Source organism: Sinocyclocheilus grahami, unplaced genomic scaffold (assembly GCF_001515645.1).
Source record: "Sinocyclocheilus grahami isolate Dianchi unplaced genomic scaffold, SAMN03320097.WGS_v1.1 scaffold548.1, whole genome shotgun sequence".
Lineage (NCBI taxonomy): Eukaryota > Metazoa > Chordata > Actinopteri > Cypriniformes > Cyprinidae > Sinocyclocheilus > Sinocyclocheilus grahami.
The window spans coordinates 134,216-154,219 of NW_015505727.1; the positions used below are offsets into that span (position 1 = coordinate 134,216).

The following is a 20,004-nucleotide window of genomic DNA, read 5'->3' on the forward strand; positions in this document are numbered from 1 at the left end:
ATTCTAACAAACCAATGGGAAGCTTATTTATGCAGCTTTCAGATGATGTATAAATCTCAATTAGAAAAAATTGTACCCTTTTGACTGGTTTTGTGGACCAGGGTCACATTTATTTGCAAGGTAAGAGTCAAATATATAGGTTTGTTTTCAGGTAAATTGGGACACTTTTGCCATTGCGATGACTGGGAAAAATGTCCCAATTAACTCATAATGAAGGTCGATTTGAAACCATCCTTTCAGGGCAAGAGAATTTTACAAAAATGTCAGGTTGGGGCAAGTTATCACATTGTAATTTTAAAACTTTTGCTTGTTTTTTTGGCTCTTTCTTGAACTGTTCTGTTTTATATAATTATTAGATTTTTTTTGTATATATTTTTTTCTATTAAAAAAAAGCTTTTTTTCTACTTAAAAATAATGATAAATTATTATTTTACAGATCAGTGTCAAAAAAAAGAATGTTCCCATTGTGACAACATGTCCCACTTCATGCGTTCAATGATCTATTTTCTAGACAGGAATGGTGTACATATTCATATGATTTTAGTAGCAATGACATAGAGTCCGTATTCATCAGCTGATTGAAAAAACACTGGAGTAAAAGGTGTGACAACTCGCCCCAGTCTCCCTTACATGTTCATGGGTTGTGAATGTGAAATGCCTTCAGTGCGTCATCGTTCGTCTGGCTCAGACAGAAATGCCACCATCACTTTCCATTTCAGTGCAGTTGCATTTGTCAGTTTTGTGCGGCTCCAGACATGCAATCGATATCTTCCGGGAGACCTGAAAGGCCAATCTGTTCCGGTCCAGATCGCAGTCTGCATGCGCGTGTGCAGGGATTTTAAAGAGACTCAGTGACACACTGGAAAACTGCAGACTCTCCTGAAAGCCAGTGATCCTGACAGATCCACCACCATTCATTCACAGAGTCTCTCACTGGAGATGCACAGCGTTGAATGTGGGCATGAAATCTGCGTCCGATTATGTATTTATTTGTACATATTTTTTGTAACCGGTCATTTGCATATCTGAATGTTGGGTTATGTTTTTTTAAAGTACACAATGCATTTCAGAATCTCAGAATAAGCTTTTGATTTTAATTTTTTTGTTTGTGTAACTGGTTTGAATGGACGATTCACATTTGACCAACTGCTTTTTGTTGTTATTCAAACCAAAGAATGTCAAAACATTTTATTGGGTGCATCTAGCCTACATCATGTTGACAATTTTGTTGAGGTTCAATCATTGCAATTGTTGATCCATATGTGATGCAATGAAAACGAGACCTTGTGCAGAAATTGGAAGAATGCTGGAAAAGTCACGTTTTTATTTCCACCGTTTTAACTGGTCCCTGACTGAGCACGATGATCTGATCAATATTGTGTTGCATAAATCTTTTCTAAGTCAAATGCATGGCGACTGTATGTTGTGGATTCATCAGGAACGTTCTGCTCTGAATGCTCTGCTGTCGAGTCCTGCGTGTGATCGAGCTGAAGTTTGCTTGTGTGAAAATGGTGTTTTGTTGATGGAACGCCGTCGTTCCCTGAGCTGATGCGAATGCCACTTTCATACCTTTGAAATATACATTCCACTTCAAATGAACATTGCATCTTTGTCTTTGCTTAGTGTGGTGTGTTTTAGGAATTTTCTGGTTATTTTAAAGGAATAGTTCACCTAAAAATGAAAATGTACTCACCCTAAAGCCATCCAAGATATAGATGAGTTTGTTTCTTCATCAAATTTGGAGAAATGTAGCATTCCATCACTTGCTCACCAATGGATGCTCTGCAGTGAATGGGTGCCGTCAGAATGAGAGTCCAAACAGCTGAAAAAAACATCACAATAATCCACAAGTAATCCACACCACTCCAGTCCATCAGTTAACATCTTCTGAAGAGAAATGTTGCGTGTTTGTAAGAAACAAATTCATCATTAATGCATTTTAACTTCAAACCGTTGCTTCTGGCCAAAATATGAGTCCATGATCCATAATAACGCTTCCTCCAGTGGAAAAAGTCCATCTCCTGCTGTCTCTCAGATCAAAATCCACACACATATTTATTAAGAACTGTTTAGGACTGTTTTTTGCTTGTAAACAGTGCTGTGCCGATTTCTCTCCTGATTCAGACAAGACTACTTTTTCACTGGAGGAAGTGTTTTTATGGATAGAGGACTCATATTTTAGCCATTTTGACGTTAAAACGTCTAATTGATGGATTTGATTCTTACAAACACACAGCTTTTGGCCTCTCAAGTCATTAACTGATGGACAGGAGTGGTGTGGATTATTGTGATGTTTTTATCAGCTGTTTGGACTCTCATTCTGATGGCACCCATTCACTGCAGATCATCCATTGGTGAGCAAGTGGTAGAATGCTATAAATTTCAAAAACTCATCTTGGATGGCTTGAGGGTGAGTAAACATTCAGCAAATTTTCATTTTAGGGTGAACTATTCCCTTTAACTAGGTTGACTTGAAAATGAGTCGTAGAAGGCGACCATTCGCGCTTGCCACGTTTCTGAAAATGCAAATCACATTTGCATTGCATTGCAGTGTTTTTTCGAGCGTGTTTCAGGTCTCCTCTGTGAAGCACTCGCCTGTCTTCCAGAGCTACAAGTGGAAGCCGTTTCCTAGAATAATGTTGCACTGTCAGAGCTGTCAGTGAGACGAAGCTCTGACGCACCCGGCTAACTTAATTAAAGGGGTCATATGATGTTGCTAAAAAGAATGTTATTTTGTGTATTTGGTGTAATTAAATGTGTTTATGCGGTTTAAGGTTAAAAAAACACTATGTTCCACATATTGTACATTATTGTTTCTCCTCTATGCCCCACCTTTCTGAAACGCATCGATTTTTACAACGCTCATCGTTCTGAAAAGCGAGGTGTGCTCTGATTGGCCAGCTATCCAGTGCGTTGTAATTGGCCGAATACCTCAAGCGTGTGACGGAAATGTTATGCCCCTTACCATACTGTGATGATGCCCTGTCCGGCCGGAGCGACGAGACAAAAACATTAAAACCCATTATAAACGAGGCATTGGTTGGATCCAGTGGCGACATAATTATGGATTATAATGATTTATTCTGTCTTTTTACGTGTTGCGTTGCATCGCGCCGCGTAAACATAAAATCATGTCTGCATTTGTGATCGGAGAAATTACACACAACAAGCGCTACTCTACACTGGCCAAAACTCACTTTAAATATAAAAAATATAAAAACTCTTTAAATATAAAAAACTTACTTACAGTCTGTGAGTCAGAACAGCCGCATTGTAGTCTACTCTACCAGGATCAGGAAACAGTCCTCCATAAAATGTGCTGCACACATCTGAATATTTGGGTTGAAGTGTGCTGGAACAGTGTTGTAAATACTAACCCACTGATTTCTAGTCGTGTCCTCTTTTGGAAGACCAAACAAAGTAGTTTCGCTTTCACAACGAAACACAGCGTCTCACACGGCGGCCTACAGTGAGGAACGGCCGGAGGGTTAGAGTGAGAGGCGGCGGGCTTGAGAACGGCGCGGACGGCGGATTCGACGAAGGAGCGGCTGGCGGGCTTGCGGCAACCACATGTGACGACCCCGGGCTGGACTCCGCTTCGTCCACGGTGAAAGCTGATCCGGCGATCCACAGCACTAAGTTGATGTATTTCCTCAGCGACCAGCACGGATCAGCTCCAGGCATGACGAAGTGGATATCGTCCTCTTTTGGAAGACCAAACAAAGTAGTTTCACTTTCACAACGAAGCACACAGCGTCTTTACGACATAGCGGCGGCGGCAACAATACTACAGCGAGAATAAAAGTTACGCCTTTCTTTGCGTGAACATTTGGGTGGCGTTATGCAAATCTTCCCACAGAGCGACGTAGATATGTGGGGGCGTGTTAGAACGAGGCGTTTTAGGGAGGCGGGGCTGGCTGAACTTTTATAAAGAATATCTCTTTGGATTTGAGACTTTAGTCTTTGCAACTTTACAGATCTTCTTTATGCACGAGAGCTTGTAACACTCCAAAGAGAAAGGAAAAATTGAAATCGCATCATATGACCCCTTTAAAACCCGGACGCTAAATCAGAACGAGGACCACCATGAAGGATGCATGTGTGTGTTATTGGATCCACATGATGACCTTTATAGACGAGGACGGTTCATTACATCACACTGTACTTTAGTGTCATGTAATAGTTCATGTGTCGATTTGGGACGTGATCAGCAGATGCATATGAAGTCATGCTGACAGATGCACGTGTGTGTTTCTGTAAGCTACATGCGACTGCTTCACTCCGAATGGCTGAGATTCTTTCAAAGGCCTTGCAGGGCATTATGGGAGTGAGTGTGTAAAAATGGCAGACTGACTCACTCTGTCCAGTGCGCACACACCCTGATCCTCTATTTTTACACTTGTACACCTCTGTAATGTGAGTTGTGTGCCAGGATCGTGACTCTTATAGCCGCTGATCTCATGTGTTTACTAACCACATCCGTTCGTCACATTATACCGCAGTAAACTTATGGCAGTTCTCGCACCATTATGGATTTCAAACATATTACAACAAATCTGATTTTAACTAGATTTCAGGCCACATATTTGACTTTTTAATTAGTTTAAAATAGGGCTGTCAAACGTTTAATCGCATCCAAAATAAAAAATTTTGTTTACATAATATATGTGTGTGTACTGTGTATTTATTATGTATATATAAAGACACACACATACAGTATGTATTTTGAAAATGTTTACATGTGTATATATATATAAATATAAATACATATAAATATATTTAATATATATAAACATATTTTTCTGAAATATATACATGCATGTGTGTGTATTTATATATATACATAATAAATATACACAGTATACACACATATATTATGTAAACAAAAACTTTTATTTTGGATGCGATTAATCGTGATTAATCGTTTGACAGCACTAATTTAAAACCATTCAAAAAATGTTACTTGAAATAAACTTTAAATAATATATAAATAAAATAAAAATAATAATAATGAATAAATCTTTTATTTAAAAAAACTCAATTAGTTTTTTTTGTATAAAATTATTTTTATTTTTTGTAAAACTTTCCAATAAGTTTTTGACGTTAGTTAACAACATTAACATGAACAAACAATGACAAATACTTAGAAATTAATCTCAGTTAATGTTAGTTTCAACATTTGCATTACTAAATCCATAGTTTATTTGGTTAATATTATTTAATGGACTTGGGCTAACAATGAACAGTTGTATTTTTATTAACTAACATCATTAAAGATTAATAAATACTATAACAAATGAATTGTACATTGTTAATTATTAGTAAATGCAAATTAATGGGACTCTATTGTATTGTACTAAAATAACTAAAACCCAAATAAAAAAATATATATACAAAACTAGTACAAATGACAAACACACTACAAAATAACTAAAACATTGACAAAATGTAAAATATATAAAAAAATAAATATATAGTCAGACATAAAAAATAAAACTAAATCAAAATCTTAAAGCTATTATAGTTTCACAATGATGCTGAAATAACACTGCTATAAACAACATTAATTTATTAATTCATTCTCTTGAGTATATTTTTATCCACAATCAGTTCCTAAAATAATGAAATGTTAGATGACACCATTGCAGCAGAAATCACTGGCTCGTTACTGTACAGATTGTAATTTTGGCCGGAGATTCAGCAGTGTTTCTGCTACAAAATCATTGTAATTATCTAATTGCTGGTTAATCTGTGTAATCATTTACTCCTTCCAGAATTAAACCAGAGCTAATTATCAGAGCGGTAGGTGCAGGATGGAGAGACGAGCTATAAACGAGCCAATGACTTATAATTGATATATATGAAGGATTTTAACTCTATTTCAAAACCGTGTGAGCTTCCTTGTTGTTGACTACTTTCAGCATCCTAACTGAAACTGAATGTTTAGTCACACAAATAGCACACGTAATACAAATGTTGGGTAAATAGTGCATATTTAAGTGGGACTGAACTGTTTTTATTAATCATTTTCAATTATATATATATGTATATAAAAACAATATCAGAAAATAACTATTTGGAACAACTGTAATTTGGTTTCAGTCTCTATTCTTGGTCCAAACTGTCACAAATCCTTGTGAATGTCAGCTGATGACAATGATTGTCATATTAACCAGCTAAAATCCCCTGCTGGGTCGCTGGTTAGATATTTGCTGTGAAAGGATATTTGTTATTAACTTCATGGCTGATGAAAAAGCTGACAAACACACATCAGGTATGTTTTCTTCCTGTTCTTGTAGGAAGTCACCTGGCAGTCAGATGAAGAACAAAGTTAATGAATAGTGTCTGTTTGCCAAAAAAGAAATAAAAAAGCAAACGAGAATCATCTCTAATAACATCAATATTTGCTAATATACAACTATTTGATTGCATTTGAGGAGACAATGGACCATAAATAATAAATGAGTAATTGTGTAGTGATGTCACCATGTTTTTGTTTGTTTTCTTTTTTTTATTTAGGTAAATTCTTGTGAGATGTATGAATTTGTACTCATTTAGTTCAGTCGAATCAAGTTCACTGAGCATTTGAGTCGTGCGCAGAATACAAAACAAAACGGAAGTTCCTGTCGTTACACACAAGCGCCGTCGTTGTAAGTTACTCGTTTGCCAAAAAAGAAATAAAAAAGCAAATGAGAATCATCTCTAATAACATCAATATTTGCTAATATACAACTATTTGATTGCGTTTGAGGAGACAATGGACCATAAATAATAAATGAGTAATTGCGTAGTGATGTCACCATGTTTTTGTTTGTTTTCTTTTTTTTATTTAGGTAAATTCTTGTGAGATGTATGAATTTGTACTCATTTAGTTCAGTCGAATCAAGTTCACTGAGCATTTGAGTCGTGCGCAGAATACAAAACAAAACGGAAGTTCCTGTCGTTACACACAAGCGCCGTCGTTGTAAGTTACTCGAAAACAATTAACAAACACGCATTGTGTGCAGTGTAGAGTAATTACACAGCATTGAAAATGCATTTATGAGTCCTGAAAAATAAACCGTGTGAACCTATATTAAACACCCCAAAACTGCTACTGCTGGCCTTCAGTCTGTGAAAACAAACAAAACATTGTGAAATCCAAAGCTTGTGTTTTGGTGAATATAGTGAAATATTTCATATGAATAACAATAATATTTATATTAAATTAATACTACCTCTTCAAAAGAATTGAGCTGTAATAGACTATATTTTTGGATATTCAAAGTATTATAATGGTGTCAAAAATTAAGATTATAAAATAAATCTGATGCTTTTTTTTTATTTTAAATATTACATCAATAGATGTGCGTTTCCTAATAATAAACTTTTTTCTCCGTGGTCTTTAAATAAATTGAGAATTATTTTTTATAGCTACTGCTAATCTAAAAGCTATAAAAACTGTTCACTTACGCTCCGTCTTTAAAATCTTTGAATAATTCAATGGTCATGTCTCTATTTGTGTTATATGTACACACTGTTGTAATGTGTTCTTGTTTAAAGCATAATAATAAATAAAAGAAAAAACCAGGCCTTGTTTAGTCAGGGTAGCTGAAGTTCAGTGCTATATTGCCCTGTTGTTTAACAACATACCAAGTGTTCAGCTCATGAAACGTCTTTCAGTTGACAAAAACTCCATAAAACAGTTTTGAGAGTTGTGAAAATGACATGATTTAGGACCTTTACAGTGTTTTTTTGTCCTCAGCACATTAATTGATCTTCAGTACAAAAATGATTGTGATTTGAACTTTAATAGTCTCAAGTTTTCTTTTATTGTAATACTTAAAGGGTTAGTTCACCCAAAAATTAAAATTTTTCTCACCCTCGTGTCGTTCCAAACTCGCAAGATCTTCGTTCATCTTCAGAACACAAATTAAGATATTTTTGATGAAATCTGAGAGCCCTCCATAGACAGCAATGCAACTGAAATGTTCCCAGGTCCAGAAACGGATATTTTATTCTTAAAATATCTTAATTTGTGTTCCGAAGATGAACGAAGGTCTTGCGTGTTTGGAACGACATGAGGGTGAGAAAACAAACTTATAAAAAAGGCTGGTTCTGTTGTGGTGTGTGTGTTACATGCTATAGGCGAGATAGCACAGGATAAAATGACTGATAAATTGGTCAATATGATGAATCATGATTGTCATCCTCTTCAAGAAACCGTTCAAGCCTGTGTGAGTTCTTTTAGCTCAAGATTAATTCAGCCCCGGTGTTACAAGGAACGATGTAGAAAGTCATTTTTACCAACAGCTATTTAATTGTATAATCAATGTCATATTAGATGCTTGATGTAGAATTTTAATTGTATAGTGTATAAATATGGAGGAGTGCATACTTTGATGCTTGAAACAAAGGGGTGCTGTATGAAATGCAGTATTTAAATTTTATTTATTTATTTATTTATTGTGTGGTGAGCTCCGCTGTGACGTGAATTTCCCTTTGGGATTAATAAAGTCAATCAAATCAGGTTAATGACAGAATTTGTATTTTTGGGTGAACTATCCCTTTAAGATGTATTATGAAGTATTCTGGCTGAATGAAATGATCTCCTCTTGAACAGCAAACCTTAAATTTCCTGTCCTAACACTTGACTTTGCCACGGGTCCTGCCCTTGTGTCTGTTATTATGGGTGAGTGATTTCTCGAACAGAGAGCCCTTTCTCTCTCTCTCTCTTTCCTCCAGCCTGCACCTGTTCCCGCTCACCCTGCAGCCAGTCACACCAGTCTTCATTAGCGCAGCTGCTGCCGTCCCTCAGCCCTCAAGTCAGGAAGTCTGATTAGATACAGAATGTCACCTTGCCCATATCAAGTGCTGGCGACCGGAATAATACACATGACGCTGTTGCTGATTTACATCAGTGAGTGAGTAAACTGCAGAAGCTGCAATCTTATCTAGAGCCAAATTAAAGCTCAAAATGCAGTGCTGCATAAAAGCCAGACTAAATTATGTCTGCTCAGACCCACCTCAGCTGTTAGCGTCAAAGCATACAGCTGTAATTGCTGTGTAAATGCATCCATGCCATCTCTGTGCAGCATTAAACGGTCTGTGTAAAGACACCCAAATGCCACTTCAGAAGCACTTCTGTGCCACCTTTGCAGTGTAAATTTAACATAGGAGTAAATACAAAAATATGCCTCTATTAAAAATGTTGGTAATGCATTATTTAAGAACTTTGTATAATTCATTATAAAAATGCATTAAATATTTTCATAAATAACTGTAATCAAAGTGCATTAAAATGCATTATATTTGCAGATATGTTACATTTGAAATTGATTATTTGTCATGTATTTTAATGCATGGCATTTTCTATGAAACAGTGAATAGATAAATATTATAATGTAGCAATTATTAATGAGATCACATATTGTATTATAAGATGCATTACAAGGCATAATTAATGCATTAATTTACTTTTATAATGCATTATATATAAAGGCTACTAGTGTTACCGAAATTGAACTGTAAGAACCTATGAAACATTTTGGACATTTTTATGGGAAATTAATAAAAAAAATTAAAGTTTATTACTCAGAAGTTGCACTTTTTAAAAAATTTTTATCAGAAGGCATAATGGGAATGTATTTCATTTAAATATAATTTTTTCTCTTGAGTTTTCCCCCTAAAACTGACAAATGAAAATGCTTAAAACAAGAATATTATTACATAAGATCTTGAAATGGTGTTTTCTGATAAATGCATATACAGTATATGTATATATTTAAGTTTATGCTTAAAACAAGAACAAATATCTCACAATGGGGTCAGAAATACCGTCATGTTTTGCTTTGAATTAAGTTTTATGAAGTTTTTACACTTCTGAGCTCATTTGCAGAAATTTGTTCTTGTTTTATGTATAAACTCACTTAATTTTTGTCACTTAATATTTTATGCCATTTTGTATGTCCAATAAATATATCTTGATTTAGGAATGTTTAGATACTTGTACGTGAAAACTTGACAATCATTTTTTTGCCGTGTGTAGATTTTGAAATTCGAGTGCTTGGCTTGAGCTCAGAGATTTGTGAATTTGAGTTTTTTAAACGTTTGTCAGCAGAAGTGAGTTGAAGTGCTTCCGTGTTTGTGTTGAGTATCAGTGTTTTCACACACCCACACAGCCCAGGTGTTGCTTACTTCACGAGTCCGTCGTATTTCACAGCAAAGCGCTCAAGGTCACTGATAAGACTGCGCTTGACACGTCTTTGTAGCCGAAGAAAATCAACTGTGTCTTTTCCCAAATGAAACATGCACAACAATCAGGAATGATTTTCTTATCCGTCCATTTTTTAGACTTAAATAACCAACTAAGCACATTATTGGACGGACAGATGAGAGTTTCAGCTCTGAAATGAGGCAAGAGTGCTTGCCATTTCAGAATATTACAGCTTCTCTCTGCCTATAAGGTTTCTGGGTAATTAAATAACTCCCAAACAGACCCATTCAAATTATCTTTTGACATTTAAATCAGTTGAGGTTTCCCTCCAGAACTGCCCAGATGATTTGAATAACAGACCAAAGAAACCTGCCAGGCGAGTGTCCTGTACGTTAGTGTGCGTTACAGTGGAATATCAATATCCAGAAATTTTGCATGTACAGCAGGGTTCCCACACTCATAGTGAATATCATTTTAATGTAGTAAAATCTGTTGTGTGGAAAGTGGCTTTTGATGGCAACAAATGGGACACCCATGATCAATAAATAATTACATTTAAGTGTTGTTTGTGCAATGCAGAACACACCACCAAGATTAGGATGAGTTTGTTTCTTCATCAGATTTGGAGAAAGGTAGCATTCCATCACTTTCTCAGCAATGGATCCTCTGCAGTGAATGGGTGCCGTCAGAATGAGAGTCCAAACAGCTGATAAAAACATCACAATAATCCACAAGTAATCTACACCACTCCAGTCCATCAGTTAACATCTTGTGAAGCCAAAAGCTGCATGTCCCATCATTAAGATGTTTTTAACTTCAAACTGTTGCTTAAATACTAGTCTTCTATCCATAATATTGCTTTTTCCAGTGAAAAAGTCTGAATCAGAAGACAAATCTGCACAGATCAAGCACCGTTTACAAGCCAAAACAGATTTAAACAACTATGTGGGTGGATTTTGATGTAAGAGACAACAGTAAATGGACTTTTTCACTGAAGGAAGCGTTGTTATGGATTATAGACTCATATTTTAGCCAGAAGTGAAGGTTTGAAGTTAAAAATGTCTTATTTGTTTCTTATAAACATGCATCTTTATGTTAACTGATGGACTGGAGTGGTGTGGATTACTTGTGGAATATTGTGATGTTTTTATCAGCTGTTTGGACTCATTCTGATGGCACCCATTCACTGCAGAGCATCCATTGCTGAGCAAGTGATGGAATGCTACATTTCTCCAAATCTGATGAAGAAACAAACTCATCTACATGGCCTGAGGGTGTGTAGCTACATTTTCAGCAAATTAATTTTTTTTAGATGAGCTATTTCTGCTGAGATGAGAGACAATCTGTTTATGAAGGGTTAAGATAATGATTTTTGAATAATTTCATTCTGCAAGGATTGTAACTGCTGTTTCTTAGACGTGTGTTTGATGTGTGGAGGTCACTGGTTTGGTGAGTCGGTTGGGAGATGAGCGGTTGTTTATACAGGAGTCTGGTGGTGTTTTGAATGAGGGCTGTGTTTCCTCAGAGGGACGCTCCCACCCTTTCCTCTGTGATTCTCTCCCACTTATAACCACAGCTCAAAAACACAGGCTTTGTACCTTTTAGCCCTTAGAGGATAGATACTGTATATTCATCTGTGTTCAAAATGATCAACAGCATCCTTTACAATGCAGAAAATGGCTTTTTTTTTTAAATCTGTTTGCACTTGAAAAATATGTGGAATGTCCTAATTCAATCTGCTCTTAAGTGGAGGCATCAACAGGAGTCATGTGCGTTTTGTTGAGGATCAGATGAGCTCAGATCATCTGAGGATAATGCTGCTCTGTCCTAGGCAGAAGCGTTCATTGTTTGTCTTAGCGCTGTGCAATCTGTCGGGACGCTCCCACCCTTTCCTCTGTGATTCTCTCCCACTTATAACCACAGCTCAAAAACACAGGCTTTGTACCTTTTAGCCCTTAGAGGATAGATACTGTATATTCATCTGTGTTCAAAATGATCAACAGCATCCTTTACAATGCAGAAAATGGCTTTTTTTTAAAAATCTGTTTGCACTTGAAAAATATGTGGAATGTCCTAATTCAATCTGCTCTTAAGTGGAGGCATCAACAGGAGTCATGTGCGTTTTGTTGAGGATCAGATGAGCTCAGATCATCTGAGGATAATGCTGCTCTGTCCTAGGCAGAAGCGTTCATTGTTTGTCTTAGCGCTGTGCAATCTGTGTTAATAAGCAGTCAGAAATGAGCAGATACAGTGTTAATGATCATAAAGCTGACACACTGCGTGTTCTGCAGATGAAGCGTGTTTGTTTTGAAGGTGTGAGCGTCTGACTGTGAGGAAGTGACTCCAATGTAATGTTTCGAGACTGTGGCTCCGTTTCCATCCTCACTGACTGCCCTACCTAGACAGCATCACTCCCAACCTGAAAACCCCTTTTCCCTAAGATAGCACTGATTATGATTATACTTGAGTAGTTGACATTTCACCCAGTTGACATTTTTTAAATGTTCATATATTAATATAGAGTAATTTGAAGGACCTTTATATTGAGGATCTGGTCCGACTCCTGATGCACGCCAAGTTCCTCAATGCCAAAATTATCATTTCGATTCGCTACCTTGAACGTCCGGACATTATACCAAACCGGCAAATTGGAGCAACTCCTGGGAGAATTTGATTGCTATCATCTTGACATCCTTGGCATTGTTGAGGCCCGCTTGACGGCCAGTGGGAAGTTGATAAGTGACGATAAGACCTTCATATACCGTGACCATGTCCGCGTTGTGGGGATTGTCCTATCCCGCCGAGCAGCATCGTGCCTACTCTGTTGGCGACCTGTCTCAGACAGAATCATTTCCGTATGGCTGCAAGGCATACATGTGAAGTTGACCTTCGTTCAGGTCTATGCGCCAACAGAAGATGTCTTCGACACAGATAAAGACTCTTTCTATGATGACTTGCTACTTGAGCTCAACCATATCCCGCGCCATGACCTCGTCATCATTGCAGGCGATCTTAACGCCCAGATCAGCAAGAAAATGCAAGCATTCGATCATGTGATTGGCCCCCATGGTTTAGTGACCTAAACCAATGACAACGGTATGCGACTCCTGACTTTTTGTGCTGCTCAAGGACTTGCGGTTGCGAACACATACTTTCCACACAAGATCCACAAAGTTACGTGGAAAGCCCCGGGCGCCCACAGGGTGTACAACAAGATTGACTATGTCTGCGTCTCCAAGCGTTGGCACTCGTTCATCCTCGATGTGCGAAGTTATTGGGGCATCGATGTGGGTACTGACCACTTCCTGCTCATCGCAACCTGTCGACTTCGATTGCGGCGTTTGCTAGCCCGTGGTCAGTGACCAAAGCCTTTTGATGTCGTACGACTCCGAGACCCGGTCGTATTGCAGCAGTACAATGTTACAGTCCGGAATCACTTCGAACTATTGGCCCCCACACATGACATGGATTCCCGCTGAGAGCAGTTTCGAGACACTCTGGTAACCACGGCAGAGGCGGCCATCGTCGCCGACGGGGCACCTTTAGAGAACGCTGGATCCAACCTCGATCATGGACATTGATAGATGAACGATGGCATGCAAAGCAAGTTCGGGATCAAGCACACGTATATACAGAAAACAAAGCTACGGAGATGAAGTATAGGGACTTGGATCAACAAGTAAAGCGAAGTCGCAGACGTGACAAGCGTGAGTGGGTTGATCAGAAAGGAACCGAGGCACAAGAAGCTGCAAATCGAAATGATACATGCACACTATATCATATCGTTCGAGAGCTTACCCAACTCCCCATCCGGAAGCGGCGCACCGATTAAAGATCAGGACGGCAGGGCCCTTCCTACTCAAGAAGAACGTGAGCGTCGCTGAGTTGAGCATTTCAAGGAAGTCCTAAACCAGCCAGTGCCATCCACAGCATTCGATCCCAGCCTCCTAAACCCTATACCCAATCTGCCAGTAAACCTTGACACGATCACAGCAGTGGAAACAAAAAATGCGATCCGGGCACTCAAGAATGGCAAGGCTGCAGGCCTGGACGAAATCCCACCTGAACTACTTAAATCTAGTGACCAGTGCCTTGTTGATGCCCTGACAGATTTGCTTAATGCTTGCTGGGCAACCTCAGCAGTTCCTGAGGAATGGAAACGAGGTATGATCATCACGCTCCCAAAAAAGGCGATCTCTCCAAGTGTGATAACTGGCGGGTTATTACCCTTCTATCGGTACCTGGAAAGGTATTTTCTATTATCCTTTTAAACCGCCTCCGATGAGCTGTCGATGTCTGCCTTAGAGATCAACAAGCGGGTTTCCGAAGTAGCCGATCCTGCATTGAGCAGATTTGTGTTCTGCGACAAGTGATTGAACAATCGCAGGAATACCAACAAAGGATCTCACTGAACTTTATCGACTTTGTCAAGGCCTTTGACGAAAAATGCTATGGAAGATAGCCCAGGCTTACAGAATTCCATCTCGATTTGTAGACATCTTTCGCAACCTTTACCAAGGCTCTCTATGCTGTGTACGGATGGAAGAAGGAATAACTGATTTCTGCACGATTGAAACTGGTGTAAGACAAGGTTGTGTGATTTCACCGATGTTATTCCTCCTTGTCACTGACTTCGTCGCCCGCCACTCCATCAACCACCTACACATCAGCATACCTTGGACAGTTGGTAATCTCTTCCTTGCCGATCTCGACTTTGCCGATGATATTGTCATTCTCGGCCTGACCCAAACTGCCCTACGAGACCTCACTATGGCCCTAGAAAATCAAAGAACCAAACCAAAGTCGTTCGCATTGGCTATGTAAACTCGAGAGTACCGATTACAATCAACGGAAAAAAAGTGGAGGAAGTTACAAACTTCAATTATCTTGGCAGTGTCGTCTCAAATGGGGATGCAGAACGAGATGTCATCTGCCACATCGGCAAAGCATCTGCCGTGTTCCAGCGACTTAATCTGGAACTCACCTTTCCTCTCTCTGCAGATTAAACTGCGACTCCTGGCTACGATCGTTATGCTGACGGTGACCTACGCATGCGAGACCTGGAAGATGACTGAAACCATCGCTCGAAAGTTCGATGTTTTCCACCGTCGTTGTTTGCGACGCATCCTTAAGATCACTTACCGGGACCATGTTACAAACATGGAAGTATACCGTCGCACCTATACACAGCCCCTCTCTGCGACAGACACCGAACGCCGTTTCATTTCGCCGGACACATCTTACAACCTTCCTGATCATCAGATACTCAAGATGGCAATATCCTGGTGGCCTGCACAAGGCGAAGAACATTCCATGGGACGAGGCTGAAGTCACAGCCACGGATCGAAGCCGTTGGAGAACGTTTGTCGCCCTATGCGCCGAACGGCGCCGGTGGAATTAAGGTTAAGGTTAAGGGTAATATATTAATATATTAATTAATATAATATTTAAAATCAATTCATGAATAATGTCTTAATAGCAATATTATATATATTAATTAAAATGAATATATTTGTAAAAATATATTTATACATATATATATATATATATATATATATATATATATGAAAATATTTAATATAATATCTATAAAAAAATCTTAAGTATTTAATATTGTTATTTATAAAATATCTAAAAATCAACAAGTTTATGTATATATAAATATATAATTAATATTAGTATGACTAATATTATATAATATATTAATTAATTTAATATCTAATTTCCAATAATTAATAATGCCATAATACCAAAATATAATATGAATATATTAATTAATATATTATTATATGTATAAAATTAATATATGATTATATGTATATGTATGAAATTAATACAACAATATTTAATATTTATTCATTATTTGTACATATATAAAAAAATAAAAAAATAAATGTATGTATTGTAAGAAATTATATTAAACATTAATATGTATTATGTTTACAGTAACAGATACTCAAACACTATCTGTTAAGTAAACCATGCTGAAGTGGTTTATAGTCTACACTTTGGGTTCTGTGTAGACTAATTAATATTAGGTCATAAATGTGAACCCCCTTCTCAAGTAAACTACATTTTCATGAGTTAGCGATTCATAAAAAGCACCACGTGGGCCTTTTAGCTCCCTTTGTAGGCAGTAGACACAAGACAGTTCTGTTTAGTTCCCCACCAGAAACACTCACACTGTGAAATACGGTAAACTGGCAGTGGTGCTGCTGGAGGAGAAACTCAGACGCACCAGCACACGCTGCCAATCAGGGATCAAAGCGCAGGAAGTGGATTAGAGGGGCGGTGAGGGTGCATGCTGGGAGATTAGAGGGCGTGATGTGCCTCAGCCAAGAGCCCTTAAAATACTTCAACACGTCCAGCTGCAAACACACACACACACTGTGTTGTCTCATGCTCCTAAGGACAATTAGATCATTCACACACCGCTCGAGCCAAACGTCCAGCCAACACGAAACAGGAAGACGATGCATGCATGCGCTCAATATCACAGCATCCTGGGAGTGTGTGTGTTTCTGAAGAACTGGCAGTGAAGTTCACTCACACACACTCTTTTAGCACCTGCTGTCAGACATGCTGAGCCCAGAGGAGATTTGTGGCTCTTCTCAGCACAAGCTCAGGCGCCATTCAATCACACAGACGCCCCATCAGCACCGGCGATAAACTCACTTCTGCTGCTCCACCTCTCACACACTTCTTCTTACAGAGAAAGTGCCCACTAAATATCGTGAGGCCGGAAACATGCTTTATGCAAGTACTCATACGTATGCAAGTGCATTTTTAACATGCTCTCAAGAAAAACTTAAAAAAGCTGTCACTGCGGCTGTACCTTTTTAGAAGTTGCAAATATGTAGCATTTAGGAACTAATATGTACACCTTAGGTGCTAATAAGTACCTTTAAGGTACCAGTATGCTCCCTTTAGAGGTAAATAAGGTACAAAGGTGTTTGTTTTGAAAAGGCACTGCCCCAGTGACAACTACCTTTTTTGCTTCTACAGTGTCTGAGTTTAAATGTCTGTTAAAAACTCATCTTTTCTCCCGTGCTTTTAATGATATGTGATTGGGTTATTTTAAGGTTATATGGATTTTACTGTTGTAATTAAGTCTATGTAATATCAATGCATGCGATTAGGTCTGTGCATTTTTGAAATGTTGTAATTAGGTTTACGCTTTATGTACAGCACTTTGGTCAACTAAAGTTGTTTTAAATGTGCTTTATTAAATATATTGAACATATATTGAAAGCTTAGGAGGGTTAAGATAGTAAGTGAAACATGCAGTATGCAAAGATAAACATTTCAAACAATATGCAAATTTGCAACGTTTAGTCTTTTTATGCATGTTTAATTCAGTAATTGACATCTAGTTATCATATTTACACATACAAATGATAGTAAAATATAGAAATTTGTACATAAATAAGATCCAATTATATAAACAGTATGCAAAGATAAACATTTCAAACAGTAGTATGCAACGTTTAGTCATTTGTTATGCATATTCAATTCAGCAAGTCATGTTTAGTTAGTTATCAAAGTTGTTTGTACAAATGATAGTGAAATAGATGCATTTAGATGTAAATGATATCCAAATAAGGTCTAAATATACGAAACGTATGCAGTATACAAAGACATGTATGTACAAGTATGCAAAAAAACATTTCAAAAAGTACTATGCAATGTTCAGTCATATTTTTATGCATATTAAATTAAGCAAGTGGCATCTAATTATCTTGTTATCATATTTGCTTATACAAATGATGGTAAAATGGGGACATTTATGCATAAATAAGATCTAAATGACCTAAAATCCGAAAAAGAAGTTCAAAATATTATTGACACCACTTTAGGGAAATATGTTTTATATAATTTAATTTAACTGAAAAACCAAATTGTGGCCCTTTTCAATAAGCTTAGTAGGGTTAAAAATAATATATGAAATATAATGCAGTATGCAAACATACATTTCAAAGTAATACGCAGTATTTTTGTCACCTTTTTATGCATGTTTAATTCAGCAGTTGGCATTTAGTTATTGTTATCATATTTTCTTGTACAAATGATGGGGAAATATATACATAAATAAGATCTAAATTACCTAAAATCTCAAAAGCGCCATTTCAAACAATAGTATGCAATGTTTTTGTCTAGTTATCATTTTGGATTTTTTTATACCAATTTTATTTTAAAATATATTAACTTTTTAGTCTGATTAAATAATGAACAGGTGAATTAAACAGTTAACGGTTGATTAATTAATTAATTAATTATTTATTTTGAGAACTTTAAAGACCGAAATGGGGGTTTGTGATGTTCTCATGTCATGTCTTTAATTTTGAAGTTCAGTTTTATGTTCATACTTCTTTCTTGTGTTCGGTGTGGTTTGTATTGTCATTGTATTGCCACTAAATAGTGAAAGTCTAGTTTCAAGTCTAAGTTAATTTGATTGTGATTGGTTCGTTTGCCCTTTTGTATGTTGTTAGACTCCTTAGTTTTGGTGTATTAAGGCCTCAGGTTTTCTTTTCCTCCGTAACCAGGCAGGTTTTCTGAGTTTTAATGTCTTGTCACGTTGCTCAGTATTTTTGTTTAGAAATAAATCTGTGCTTGGGTTCAGTCCTCAGCTGTCTCACCGTGTTTCAGATGCATCAGGCTCTCAGTAAAGCGTCATGTTTCCAGTCGATGTGTCTTTCCTCCCTCTGATACCACACTGAGTCCAGCAACTATTGTTTCCTGTTTGTCTTTGCTCTTCTTTTTCACTACATCTTTTTCCTTGTACTTTTCACAGACTGCCGTTTCTATGGAAACAAAGAGTGCGAGGCCGGCCTGGGTTTGATGGAGCGCTGTCAGACAGCGAGGAGGAGGTCGGATCGTGTGTGTGTGTGTGTGTGTGTGTGTGGCCCAGAGGGATCCTGAGCTCTGTGCTCTATAGACGCGGTGAAGCTCCAGAAGAAGCTGTGCTGCATTCACTCGGTTCTCCTTCAGTGCCTCCCTCTCGCTCACAACCTCCACGGTGGGTTTCAGTTTTATTCAGGGGTCACAGAATCTGAGAATCTTCCGGAAAACAGCTAAAGCCATAGTAAATATCTGAAATGTTTCTCCTAGACAGCTTTCAGAGTAAGCAGAGATGTTTCTCCTGAGAAAAATAGCTCTAGAAATCTCATGTCTCATTGATAGTATGAATGGAGGTCTCAAATTGTGCTCAGATTGTCTCAATAATTATCAAATTATCTGTGCTGTGCTGTCAAATTTTTTTCCTTGTAAACTCTTTGGGTGGATCTTAATTTCATAAAGAAATGAAATTAAGCATTTTTTGGACTGTTATGTAAAAAAAAAGTTACACCTTTTTTTCCAAGTTTTCTTATTTCTTATTATTATTATTTTTTTTTTTATATTTGGAGGAAAATATGCTTAATTGTCATGAAAATGTAACAATGCAAAATAATAATAATAGCACTAATGGTCCTAAAAATGGGCATCTTTGAACTGATATGTTTTTATTTAATTGTTATTATTATTTTAGAAAAATGTAATATAAAATAAAAAAAAATGTGTTATAGTATATTTGAACAAAAGCAATTTTTTTTCAAGGTATGTAGTTTTTGTGCATTACAGCAGTGAGAATTTTGGATGAAATTGTGCTTAATTGTCATGAAAATGTCACAATGCAAAAAAAACCCCCCAAAATTAATGGTTTTAACGATTGGCTTAATTTAATTTGTGTCAAATGTAATTTTTTAATTTCTAGTATTGTGATTTCGAGGTGAAATATGACCCGTTCCTGCCAGTTTTCATGAGATTCGCAT

At 37.3% G+C, this 20,004-nt stretch overlaps 1 long non-coding RNA gene across 1 annotated transcript; it reads left to right on the plus strand.

Moving 5' to 3' along the window:
• The first annotated feature begins 6,940 nt into the window (after window positions 1-6,940).
• LOC107555872 (uncharacterized) lies at window positions 6,941-19,187 on the plus strand. The gene is made up of 3 exons (XR_001605214.1): window positions 6,941-6,964; window positions 8,725-8,903; window positions 18,987-19,187. It is a non-coding gene; the product is annotated as an uncharacterized lncRNA (long non-coding RNA).
• Window positions 19,188-20,004: the final 817 nt, after the last annotated feature.